A 14,790-nucleotide genomic window follows, 5' to 3' on the forward strand; every position below is an offset into this window, starting at 1 on the left:
GTACTACTCAGTGGAAAAAAAAAAACAATGGAATCTTGAAATTTGAAGGAAAATGGATGGAACTAGAAGAAACTACTCTGAGCGAGGTAACCCAAACACAAAAAGACAAACATGATATGAACTCACTCATACGTGGATTTTAGACATAGAGTAAGGGATTACCATCCTACAATCCACACTGCCAGAGATATAGTAAACAAAGAAGACCCTAAAAGAGACAAACTTTGTCCCCTGGAGAAGGGGAAAGGGTCACGATCCCCTGAGTAAATTGAGAGCATGGGAAGAGGGAGGAAGGGAGCTATGAGAATGAGAAGGGAAGAAGAGGAAGGATGCAGAGGTCATGAGGGAGCAGATAGGTTGAGTCAGGTGAAGAATAGAAGAAAGGGTATGTGATAGGTAGGGTTTTAGTTGGGGAGGTGGTAGGGGACGAAGGGAGGGAGAAGGGAACTGGAATTGCCATGTAAATAGATCTTGTTTATAATTCAAATAAAAATGATAAAAAAGAAAAAAATCAGTAGCCTCTATGCACCAATACAAGCATGCCAAGAGAGGGATCATGGAAACATTCCCATTTACATTGGCTTTCAATATATCTAGAAATAAATATAATCAAGTAAGTTAAAGACCTCAACAATGAAACCTTTAAATTTCTGAAGAAAGACACCATAAAAGCAATGACCTCATGTGCTTATGGATTGGTAGAATGAATATTTTGTGATGACTATCCTACCAAAAGCAATTTACAGATTTAATGAAATTCATACCAAAATTCCATTGACATTTTTCACTGAAACAGAAAAAATTATCCTACAATTCTCATAGGAGCACAAAAAACCCAAGGGAGACAAAGCAAACCTGACCAAAATGATCAATGCTGGAGGGCTTACAATATCAGAGTTAAAGCTGCAATACAGAGCAATGGTAACAACAACAACAATAAAATAATAAATATAGCACTGCCACAAAACAGACATGTAGATCACTGGAACAAAAAAGAAGATCCAAACATGAGCATACGTAAATACAGTCATCAAAAGTACTCATTGGAGGAAAGAGCATTTTCAACAGCAGTACTGGGAAAACTGGATATATACATACAGAAGAATGAAATGAGACCTGTATCTATCACATTGCAAACAACCAACTCCTAATAGATCAAAGATCTCAATGTGAAACCTGAAATTCTGAAACTTTTAGAAGAAAACATAGGCAGTAGCCTATATGATATAGGTATGTATTGAACTTCATTGGACCACCAGCTCCCAAACAATGATACAGAGACTTTTTATTAATTATGCAGGCTTAGTCTTAACTTAGGTATGATCCAAACTAGTTCTTATAACTTCAATTGATCTGTTTATTTTAAACTATGTCATGTCACATGACTCATTAGCTCTCCTCCATATTGTACTTTTGACTCACTTTGTGTCTGGTTGGTGAATTTTCCACCCCTCTTCTTCCCAGAGTTCCTGTCTCTGCCTGGAAGATCTGCCTATCCTCATCTGCCTAGTTACTGGCCATTCAGCTCTTTATTAAGTTATTCAGAAGGTTCTTTGGCAGAGACACATCATTACAGTGTGCAAAAAGTATAGCCCACAACATAGGTGCAAGGAATCACTTCTTGAATGGATCCCATTCACTTAGGAAGTAAGACCAAAAGTTGACAAGCCTCCCCTCATAAAACTAAAAGGCTTCTAAACGGCAAAAGAAAAAAGTCAGTTAAGTGAAGAGGGAATCCAAATGGTGAGGAAGAATATTTGCCCGTTACACATGAGATAGAGGATTAATATCAAGACTATGCAAAGTATTCAAGAAAGTGAAAAATCAAGAAAACAAATGACACAATTAGGACATGGACTGTGCTTATATCTTGGGCTACAGTCCAGCTTCATAAATGTATCTTCTAATCTTCACCAAAGATTTTTCTCTTTTCAGCAGATGACAACTAATACAAAAAGCTACAACTGGTCAAAATGCAAAAAAACTGATTGTAGGTTGCTCAGCTCCAATTGATATGTGTTCAACATGAACCTTACACCTAAGGCTCAGGGAACATCTCAGAAGATCAGGTGGAATCATTTTAAGTGTCAGAGAATGAGGAAGTCTACTCTGAGATTGTGTCTCCTAGAAATGACAGGGAAGCTGCAACCATGTAGCTTCAACACTATGACTTCACAAGAAAAGACCTGAACAAGATAACATCAGTAGAATGCTAATGTGTAAGGGAGAATTCCATGGGGGCCCACTTCTAGATGAAGAACTATAGTCAACTAATGATTTCAGAGAGAGGTAGAATTAATCTTCCCCAGGGAAAACTCCTTTAGTTAGTTATCCAGTGGCAAGTGGCCTGCCCTGTAAACATACAAGCAAAACTAAAGGAAATCATCATATTGCATTTATATATTTACATGCATATGTAAATAGTAATATATTTGTATTAACATTAACCATCAAAGAAAAAGAAGTCATGAATTTGAGAAGGAGAGAGGGAGTGAGAAGGGATATAAGAGGGGTTGGTGGGAGGTGAGGGAGAAGGAAAGTTACTTATATTTTAACTCTAAAAACTGAAAAAAAAATGTTTTCATTCTGATTCTCATGTGTTATGTTTGTATCCTGTCACTTTTCTGAATGTGTTTATTATCTGTAAGTTTAACATGTGGGGGATGTGGGTGGTCTTTTTTCTCTAATCTGCAAGGGGACAGTTTTATTTCTTTCGCTATTAGTATTGCTTTTATTTCTTTCTCTTGTCATCTGGTTCTTGCTAAGATTTCAAGTACTATACTGAATTGAAGTAGAGAGAATGAATTTCCTTGCCTTGCTCTTGATTTTAGGGAAGTTGCTGAGTTTTCTCCATTTAGTGTAACATTGGTTATTGTTTTGTTGTATATAACATTTCTTATGCTCATGTAAGCTTTCTATCTCTAGACTTTCCCTGGCTTTTATCATGAAGGGATGTTGAATTTTATCAAAAGTTTGTTTTCTACATTTATTAAGATGATCATTTATTATGATGATCCATAGGGTCAGGTGTGTGGGGGCAGGACAGGAAGTAAGAGTGGGGTGTTTCCAGGCTCTGGGAGTTCCTCACTGCCTGGGCAGGTCTCCCCCAAGCAGGAGCAGGCCCAGGGAGATAGGGGTGGATGGGGCTTTGGAACGGAGTTGGGTAAGAGCAGTGGATCACTCACCTCGTTGTGGATCGGTCCAAGGAAAGGGAAGAAAGAGTAGCCTATACCCAGATTCAGGGAGCTCCTCCCTGCCTGGGTATGTCTACTTCAAGCAGGCACAAGCCTGGGGAGATCTGGGTGAATGGCGTTTTGGACAGGAGTTGGGTAAGAGCAGGGGGGTCACTCACCTCGTTGTGATCAGTCGGCAGAAAGGGAAGGAAGAGTCCACATATTTTCTAATGGATGTTTTACCTATTGAGATTTTCCCTTTAAACATTCCAGATTGTATTCTCTTTCAGAATCACTCTTTGCTGAATTTGTCATTAGAGATGCTGAATGAGTCTTGGAAGCTTTCTGTGGACTCTATGTAATTCATCTTTTTCAACAGTCTTCCAATTAATTACTAAATTCAAAAATACACTTTTGCATTTTGTGCCTGGTGTCCTATCACATCTGGATTTTGGAATCAATTGTTCCCTGTATCTTCACTTTGTAAGTAGTTATCATTGCTTGCTTGATTTTTGCCATCATCTTGCATTTCCATGTTACCATTTGTGCAGGGATGGAGAGCTCCTCCCATTTTATAAAAAGGGTCTTCTCAGTAGCCTCTATGTATACCCTCAATTCCCAATGCAACATGGAGAGAAAATACTTCCAGAACACTAACACCAAAATAACTCAGACAGAAATAAAACAAAACATAAAACATAAAATAAGGAAACATAAAATACCAGTAACTACAAAAATATGTTTAAAAACAGAACAATTTATAGTAGTGAGTTTAAAAAAAATAAGGCAATAGAGCTGAGAGGATGAAGTAAAATAGGCTAGTGTGCAAGTTAGCTTTGACTGTGAACCTGACAAGTTCTAGACTCACCTTAAAGAGAATATTAAAGTGGGATTATCTGGATCAGGCTGTGCTGTAGGCATTTCTGTGGTGCATGTCTTAATTGTTAATTGATGTGATGCCAATCCATTGTGAGTGACATCATTTCAAGATCTGGTCTCTGAACTGTGTAAGAATCTAAAAAACTAGCTGAATGCTAAATATTAAGATTCAAACCTGGGACAAATAGCTGAGGTGCCTATTTAACATATTATTTCAGACCTGGTCACCAGCTTGTCCCAGAATCCTTTAGTCTCTAGATGTTACAGGTATGCCTGGAATATCCTACCCTCTACCCTCAACTCTCTAGCACAGGAGCTGGGCTGCCCTTCCCCCAGAGATTCTTACCTATATAATCCAGAGATTTTAGTTACCTGCCCCTTTTGTACTTTTCTCCTCCTGGCTGCTGCACCTGGTTCCCCTGTCTTCCTTCTCTTCTCTTCTCCCACTCTCCCCACATGGACCAGTTCAGTCTGATCATGTCCACTCTGGACTCCTAGATGTCCTTGCCTCTGGCTATGCTCTCCCACACATTTATAATACACTTTCTAAAATTTCTTCTCCACGACACCTAAGAGCAGTCCTGTCCATTCCTTTCCTTTTTATTTCTCTTTTGTTTACTCACTAAATAGGCAATGAAGCATATATTTGCCCCATTCTTTTGACTGTGAGTCAAATTCATGCCTTGACATGCAAAATTGCGAACTGTAACTTGCCTTTCTGCCCCAAGTTACTTCTTTGTTTGGGTATTACAATGTAATACAATGTAATACAATGTATTACAGCAATAAAATATAAAGTAAAATGAAAGTTAAAACACAGAAAAGAAAAGAAATGGAGGGGGAAAAGAAAGATTAAAAAGCCAGAGATCAGAATCTGATGTTAAAGTGGGTGATCATCAGCCTTAAATAATACATATGAATTAAAGGAAATATGAATCTGAAAGACTTGAAAAAATAAAAAACAATCAAACATATTGAAGTGTGGGGGGTGGAATGTCGTGGCCCAGCTTGTCTCAGCTTTAACCCATGACAGCCATGAGGTTCTACCTGAGTGGGGTGGGTGTGAACCTGGATGCTCCCAGCAACCTGACGGCGATAAAGACCAAACACAGGCATCTTGTCATCTTTAAAGAGCTCTCAGTTCCATGTTTTGGAATTAGAGCTATTTGTTTATTAGCCATCTTTTTTGGTGTCCCTTAACATCCTGCTAACACTACCAGGCAGCCATTTCTCTCTTGTTCTCTCTCTCGGCTCACCCACTTCACCCTTAACCTTCTGTGCTAACTCACATACTACCAGCCCTTCCTCCCACGTGAGGGCCTATTCAGATGCTTAGGTACATACAGATGCAAAATAAGAGGCATATTACCCTCAGGCTAGGTAAAGTTACAGCCTGGTGTTAATTAACAATACAATAGTGGGCCAGGGTTTCCTGGCACCACCACTGCTGACAGCGAGAATCTGGGACCCAAATATTTGGTCCCCCACAGTGGAACTATTTGAACAAACCACATAGCTCCATATATTTGAATGTTTAGGGAGTGCCACTATTTGAAAGGAGCAGGAGGTATGGTCTTGTTGGAGGAAGTGTATTACTTGGCATGGGCTTTGAAGCCAGGTCCACTGGATGTTCTTCCACTGCTGCATGCAGATTCAGATATAGAAATCTCAGCTACTTCTCCAGCACCATATCTTCCTGTATGCTACCATGTTCACCTGCCATGATGATAATGGACTAAACCACTGAAATTTCATAGAGCCCCAGTTCAGTGCTTCCTTTCATAGGAGTTGCTCTGGCCATGGTGTCTCTTCATAGTAATTAAACATTGATTAAGACATCCACTAATAGTGGAATCTTCTAGCAGTTTGGAGTTACTGGGTAGGGGCTCATGGTGAGTGGTGCCCTTAGTTCACAACTTACCTATTAGTGTTCATTGCTACTGAATGTCTGTGTTCAACAAATAAACTTCCTTGTTTGCACAGGAGAATCCACTGCCAATGCCAACAAGCTTCTGAGGCTTTCATTAGGTACTATATCTACTCATTACAGGAACCTCAATTTTCTTGTACTGAAGTAAGAAAAAAAATTTAAAACAGAATGCGCCTTTATTGACACACTTGTAAGAGAGGGAAGGGAATTAAGACTGTTGCCTGACTACCTCAGTTCCTTTAGAACACTATGAAGAATAACCACATTGTGATGGGGAAAAGCTGTGAAAATCCAGTGATGTCACCCTGGAGCTCCCTGAATCTGGGTATAGGCTACTCTTCCTTCTCTTTCCAAGGACCGATCCACAACTAGGTGAGTGATCCACTGCTCTTACCCAACTCCCTTCCAAAGCTCCATCCACCCCTATCTCCCTGGGCCTGCTCCTTCTTGGGGGAGACCTGCCCAGGCAGTGAGGAACTCCCAGAGCCTGGAAACACCCCACTCTTACTTCCTGTCCCGCCCCCACACACCTGACCCCTATGGAAGCCTAATTCCTTGAGAATAAGGAGACTACCAGGAGAGGCAAGACCATCCAGAGCTGTGGACATTGAATTCCTGGCCCACAAACACTACTGGGTAACAAGAGGAGACAGAGAAAACCCACCTGCACTCACTGGAAAAAGATATGGGAAGAAGACAGAATAAGAACTCGCTCAACAACAGAAAGGCCAATATGACACCACCAGAATCTAGGGACTCCACTCCAGCAAGATCTGAAAAGCCCAACACAGTGCATGAAGAAGAGATGGACCTGAAAAATTATCTCAGCAAGATGATAGAGACCTTTAAAGAGGAAACAAGAAAATCCCTTAAAAAATAGAAGAAAAAGCAAGCAAAAAAATTATACAAAATGGAGGAAAAGACAAACCAAAAAATTCAAGAAATAAACAAATCTATTAAAGAATCTAAAGAAACCCAAGAAAAAACAACCAAACAAGTGAAGGAAGCTCTTGAAACAGTTCAAAGCATGAAAGCTGAATTAGACACAATAAAGAAAACACAGAATGAGGTGTTGCTGGAAATGGAAAGACTGGATAAACGATCAGGAAATAAAGACTGAAAGACCAGCTCGGCATGCTTCTGCAAATCCCCTGCCCACTGCCTCTTTGTCTTCCCCGCCTGTGCTGGTGCTGGGTGTTCTCTCTGGAGCAGGCGAGATGGGCTGGGGAGGATGGGGGATGGGGATCGGGTGGGGGCGGGAGGAGAGTTGGCCGAGGAGGAAACGGGGCGCTCCCGCCGCCCTGCTTCCCCTCATCCCGCTGTCCCTGCTGCAGCTGCGATTGCAGATGTTGGGGGGGCACCCCTTGAAAGACCCCGCCCCTTAGCTTTTTCTCTCTCGGTGACACTCCCGTACGCGCGCGGCCGCCGGCTCCCTCCCAAGCTGGTTCACCCCGGCGGGGCCTGCCCCCTGGCCGGCCCGCCTGGCACCGCGCCCCGGGGCTGGGGCCAAGCGAGGAGCCCGCGAGGCGGCGGGAGGGAGAGCACCAGGCAGGCCGGCCTGGGGCCCCCTGCCCCCGCACTCCCGCCCAAGGTCCTCCATCTGGAGGGAGTTAGATAGAGCCAAGGCCGCTTCGCCTGATTATCAGACCTTGAGAAAATGCTCTGTACCTCATTAAATTGTCCAATAGAATCTCTGTAACTATGCTTTTCGCTTCTGTACTGCGTTTTTTTGCTATATAAGGACCCCTCTTCCTTGGCTCGGCGCGCTTGGCCCCACAGAAGCTAAGTCGCCCCGAGTACTCGTGTATCCAATAAAACCTCTTGTGGTTTGCATCCAAGTCCGTGGTCTCGCTGATTCCTGGGTTCGGGTCTCCTTCTGCGAAAGTACCTCTTCTGGGGTCTTTCAAGACGTGAGTATAACTAATAGAATCCAAGAGACTGAAGAGAGAATCTCAGCTATTGTAGACTCGCTAGAGGATATACATTCATCAACCAAAGAAAACCTCAAGTCCAACAAATCCCTAACACAAAATATCCAGGAAATATGGAACACCGTAAAAAGACCAAACCTAAGAATAATACGTATAGAAGAAGGTGAAGAAACACTGCTCAAAGGTACAGAAAACATATTCAACAAAATCATAGAAAAAAATTCCCCAACCTACAGAAGGATATGCCTATGATAGTACAAGAAGCTTACAGGATACCAAACAGACTGGACCACAAAAAGAAGTCTGTCCAACACATAATAATCAAAACACCAAATCTAAAGAATAAAGAGAAAATATTAAGAGCAGCAAAGGAAAAAGGCCAAGTAATATATAAAGGTAGACCTATCAGAATCACATCTGACTTCTCAATGGAAACTCTGAAAGTCATAAGGTCTTGGATAGATACCCTACAAGCACTAAGGGAGCATGGATGTCAACCCAGACTACTATTGTTCCCAGCAAAACTTTCAATCACTATAGGTGGAGAAAACAAGATATTCCATGACAAAAACAGATTTAAACAATACATATCCACAAATCCAGCACTACAGAAGGTTCTGGAAGGAAAACTCCAACCCAACGAACATAACTACACTCACAAAAACACAGGCAATAGATAATCTAATTTAACCAAACACAAAAAGAAACAGGAGTGCGAAATCCACACGATGACACCACCGACAATAAATCCAAAACAAAGAAGAACCAATGAACAATGGACATTAATATCCCTAAATGTCAATGGTCTTAACTTACCCATAAAAAGATATAGGCTAACAGAATGGATACGAAGACAGAATCCATCCTTGTGGTGTATACACCTCAACTTCAAAGACAGACATTACCTCAGAGGAAAGGGTTGGGAAAAGATTTTCCAATAAAATAGGCCCAAGAAACAAGCTGGGGTGGCAATCCTAATATCTAACAAATTAGACTTTAAAATCAATCAAAAGAGATGAAGAAGGGCATTTCATACTCATGACAGGAAAAGTCCATCAAGATGAAGTCTCAATCCTGAACATCTATGCCCCAAATACGAAGGCACCCACATTTGTGAAAGAAACATTCCTAAGCTCAAACCACACATAAAACCACACACACTTATAGTAGCAGACTTTAACAACCCCTTACACCACTAGACAGGACCACCAGACAGAAACTTAACAAAGAAAGGATCTGAAAGAAGTTATGACCCAACTGGGGTTAACGGATATCTATAGAGCATTCCATCCAAACTCAAAAGAATATACCTTCTTCTCAGCGCCACAAGGCACCTTCTCTAAAATTGACCACATAGTAGGCAACAATGCGAACCTCCATAGTTACAATAGAATTGAAATAACCCCCTGATCTTATCAGATCACCATGCATTAAAGAACGAATTCAGTAACAATGTGAATGGGAGAAAACCTGCATACTCATGGAAAATGAATAAAACCCAATTGCACCATTCCTGGGTTGAGGAAGAAATAAAAAAACAAAGTAAAGACTTCCTAGAATCTAATGAGAATGCAGACACAACATACCCAAACTTATGGGACACTCTGAAAGCAGTGCTTAGAGGGAAGTTCATAGCACTAAGTGCCCACATGAAGAATCTGGAGAAAAGTCATATTAGAGAATTGACAGAACAACTGAAAGCATTAGAGCAAAAAGAAGCAAACTCATCAAGGAGGAGTAGATGCCAGGAAATAATCAACCTGAGAGCTGAAATCAATAAAGTAGAAACTAGGGAATCATTACATAGAATCAATGAAACAAAGAGTTAGTTCTTTGAGAAGATCAACAAGATAGACAAACCTCTAGCCAAACTAACCAAAAGGCAGAGAGGGAGCATGCTAATTAACAAAATCAGAAACGAAAAGGGGGATATAACAATGTGCACTGAGGAAATCCAGAGAATCTTCAGGTCATACTTTGAAAACATGTACTCCACAAAATTCGAAAATCTAATGGAAATGGACAGTTTTCTGGATAAATATCACTTACCAAAATTAAACCAAGATCAGATAAACAGTTTAAATCTACTCATAACCCCTAATGAAATAGAAGCAGTCATCAAAAGCCTCCCAACCAAAAAAAGCCCAGGGCCAGATGGCTTCACTGCAGAATCCTACCAGAAATTCAAACAAGAGCTGATACCAGTACTCCTCAAACTGTTCCGCACAATAGAAGCAGATGGGATATTGTCAAACTCTTTCTACGCGGCTACAATCATGTTGATACCCAAGCCACACAAAGATAAGACTAAGAAAGAGAACTACAGACTGATACCCCTCATGAACATTGATGCTAAAATACTCAATAAAATATTGGCAAACCGAATCTAAGAACATATCAGAAAAATCATCCACCATGATCAAGTAGGCTTCATCCCAGGGATGCAAGGATGGTTCAACATACGAAAATCCATCAATGTAATCCACCATATAAACAAACTGAAAAAGAAAAACCACATGATCATCTCACTAGATGCTGAAAAAGCCTTTGACAAAATCCAACATCCCTTCATGATAAAGATCTTGGAGAGAACAGGAATAACAGGAACATATCTAAACATGATAAACGCAATATACACCAAACCAATAGCCAACATCAAACTAAATGGAGAGAAACTCAAAGAGTTTCCTCTAAAATCAGGAACAAGACAACGCTGTCCATTCTCTCCATACCTCTTCAATATTGTACTTGAAGTTCTAGCTAGAGCAAGAAGACAAGAAAAGGAGATCAAAGGGATACAAATTGGAAAGGAAGAAGTCAAACTTTCACTATTTGCAGATGACATGATAGTCTACATTAGTGACCCGAAAAACTCTACCAGGAAACTCCTACAGCTGATCAACACTTTGAGACTTTAAAGAAAGAAATTAAAGAAGATACCAGAAAATGGAAAGATCTCCCATGCTCTTGGATAGGTAGAGTTAGTATAGTAAAAATGGCAATCCTACCAAAGGCAATCTACAGACTCAATGCAATCCCCATCAAAACCCCAATACAGTTTTTCACAGACATTGAAAGAACAATACTCAACTTTATATGGAAAAATAAAAAACCCAGGATAGCCAAAACAACTCTTTACAATAAAAGATCTTCTGGAGGCATCACCATCCCTGACTTCAAGCTCTACTATAGAGCCATAGTTCTGAAAACAGCTTGGTATTGGCACAAAAATAGACATATAGACCAATGGAATCGAATTGAAGACCCAGATATTAACCCGCGCACCTACGAACACCTTATTTTTGACAAAGGTGCTAAAGCTATACAATGGAAAAAAGATAGCATCTTCAACAAATGGTTCTGGCAAAATTGGATTCAGACATGCAGAAGATTGCAGATTGATCCATACCTGTCACCATGCACAAAACTTCAGTGCAAATGGATCAAAGATCTCTCCATAAACCCAGCCACACTGAATCTTCTAGAAGAGAAAGTGGGAATTACCCTTGAACAAATTGGCACAGGAAACCGATTCCTGAACATCACACCAGGAGCACAGACACTGAGGTCTGCAATTAATAAATGGGACCTCCTGAAATTGAGAAGCTTCTGTAAGGCAAAGGACACAGTCAGTAATACAAAACAACCACCCAGAGAATGGGAAAAGTTCTTCACATGGGAAAAATCCCACATCTGACAGAGGGCTGATTTCCTAAATATACAAGGAGCTCAAGAAGCTAGCCACCAATACACCAAACAATGAAATTAAAAAGTGGGGTGCAGAACTAAACAGGGGATTCTCAACAGAGGAATCTGAAATGGCTAAAAAACACTTAATTAAAGTGCTCAAAATCCTTGGCCATCAGAGAAATGCAACTCAAAACAACTCTGAGATACCACCTCACACCTGTCAGAATGACTAAAATCAAAAACACCAATGACAACCTATGCTGGAGAGGATGCGGAGAAGAAGGAACACTCCTCCATTGCTGATGGGAGTGTGAACTTGTAAGACCACTCTGGAAATCAGCATGGCAGTTTCTCAGATAAATGGGAATCCATCTGTCTAAAGATCCAGCAATTCCTCTCTTGGGTATATACCCAAATAATGCATGTTCATACAACAAGGACATATGTTCAACTATATTCATAGCAGCATTGTTTGTAATAGCCAAAACCTGGAAGCAACCTAGATGCCCCTCAACTGAAGAATGGATAGAGAAAATGTGGTACATTTATACAATGGTGTACTACTCAGCAGAAAAAAGCAATGGAATCTTGAAATTTGCAGGCAAATGGATGGACCTAGAAGAAACCATCCTGAGTGAGGAAACCCAATCACAAAATGACAAACATGGTATGTACTCACTCATACATGAATTTTAGACATAGAGCAAAGGTTTACCAGCCTATAATCCTCTTCACCAAAGAAACTAGGAATCATGAAGGATTCTAAGTGATAAATAGACCCCAGGAATGGGAAGTGGCATGAACTCCTGAGCTAATTGAGAGCATGAGGGTAGTGGAGAGGGTGCTGCTACAATAAGAGCACAAGAAGAGGAGTAGAGGAGAGGAAATAGAGGAGCAGAGATATATAGTAGGGGTAAGAATAGAGGAGAGAGAGCAGGATGAGAGATACCATACTAGAGGGAGCCACTATAGGTCAGAGAAGAGATTTGGAACTAGGGAGATCTCCAGAGACCTACAAGGATGACATGATCTGACAATCCAGGCAATGGAAGAGACAATAACCTAAAAGCCCTTCCGCTAAAACGAGATTGATGACTACTCTTCTTGCCATCCTAGAGCCCTCACCCAGTGGCTGATGGAAGCAAAGACAGACATCCACAGAAATACAGTGAGCTGAAATCTGGCACGTAGTTGAAGAGAGGGAGGAATGAAGATCGAAGGGGTCTGTACCAGGTTGGAGAAACCCACAGAAACAGTTGGCCTGAACAAGGGAAAGCATATCGACCCCAGACACTATCTGGGAGGCCCGTACAAGACTGATCCAGCCCCCTGAACATGGATGCCAATAAGGAGGCCCCTGCACTCCAGGGAGCCTCTGGAAGTGGATTATCATTTTTCCCTGGTGTAAGAAGGAACTTTGAGAGCCCATCTCATGTGAAGGGATACACTCTGGCTCTGGACACATGGGGAAGGGCCTAGGCCCAGCACAGAAAGATTTGGTGGAGTTTGCAGAGCCCCTGTTGAGGGCCCTACCTTGCCTAGGGAGTGGTGGGTGGATGGGTTGGGGGGTAGGTTGGAGGTGGGATAAGAAGGATGAGGGTGAGGGGAGGGAGAGGGAGAAGGAACTTACATGTGAAACAAGCTTGTTCCCTAACTTGAATTAATAAAAAATAAATAAAAAAAAGAAAAAAAGAAAAGAACAGTGGATTAGATGATGTAGATATAAGACTAGAAAGGAATGAAGATAAGGAATCCTTACAGTAAGGTGACTGAAGGAAAAAGAACACTCATGAATACAGCAGTTAAGAGACCTCCACCCCCATGAATAGTTAAGAGATGGCATCTTTGAGTCTGTGGAGCAGAAGAGAAGCCTGTGAAGTAGATCCAAGACATTGGAAACATATTCTGTGAATTTGTAGAAGAAAAATCACACAACTCTAGTCTTCCTCCCAAACCTAAACAAAAAGGCAATCATCCAGCAATGGAAGCCATTCAGATGCACGAATTGATGTGAATCAGTACCAAAAAGAATTTCCTCAAACCACCACTATATGGATAGTTTAAAATGTCAAGAGTACAGAATAAGGAAGGTGGTAACAGGCAAGTGTGTAGCTACCTATTAGCATAATAAGTTTTTAAGCTGAAACTCTAATACCAGAAAGCATGAGCTCATGTTTATCATGCCCTGAAACAAACAAAATTGCCAAATGAGATAGCTGCATCTAGCAATGTTATTTATTAAAAATCAAAGAATAATTTATAGCCTTTTATGGTAAGCCTACATCAAAGCTTCTATTGTGTAAGATCCTTAAAGGAATGTTGAACACAGAAGAACAAAGGCGAACAAAGTTGAGAGCTTAGGAAATAATGAAAGTTACTATCAGTACACACATCAGAATGAAAAAATACTAAGTATTAGTAATTCAGCAAACTAGAAAACCTTTCAGAGAAATAAGACACAATGTAAGTACATATTATGCAATAACAGTAAATGTAACTGACCTTAGGTTTTCTCATTTAAAACTGAACATTGGCAACCTGGATTTAAAGATAAACAAATCTGCTGGAAGGAGTTTCACTGCCTGACCTGCAGGGATCTGCCTGATCACATGGGTGCCTCTACCTCCATCCTCCAAAGGGATAGGGGAAAGGTCAAATGAGTCATCTCCTGTCAGCACAGATCTGGGTGTGCATAAATTCTCAGGGCTACATTCTGCGGTGGTGCACTACTGTAATCCTAGCACTTGAGGGGCAGATGCGGGAAGAATATGAGTCCAAGGCTATCCTGAGCTAAAAGGGAGGCCCTGTCTTAGAAGAACACAAGGGAGGCTGGACTGTAGCTTAGTCAAAGAGCACACACCTACCAAGTACATGGCTGTCTCGTGGATCCCAAGTCCCACAAAGCAAAACAAAACAAATCCCCCCAAAACAAACAAAAAACAAACAAGCAAACTCCCACTCCAGAGAACAAACACTTTCACAAAACAAAGTAATCTCTTATCTTGTGGAAGACATCACTTTAAAATGATCAGTGAAACTGATCATCTGAAACTGTAAGGAAGCCCCAGGTAAATGGTTTCTTTTATAAGAGTTGTCTTGGTCACGGTGTCTCTTCAGAGTAATAGAACACTGATTAAGGCAGTACACCAACCAAGCTATGTATGAGTGGAACTGATTCTTCACTCTG

Source organism: Cricetulus griseus, chromosome 4 (assembly GCF_003668045.3).
Source record: "Cricetulus griseus strain 17A/GY chromosome 4, alternate assembly CriGri-PICRH-1.0, whole genome shotgun sequence".
NCBI classification, from domain to species: domain Eukaryota; kingdom Metazoa; phylum Chordata; class Mammalia; order Rodentia; family Cricetidae; genus Cricetulus; species Cricetulus griseus.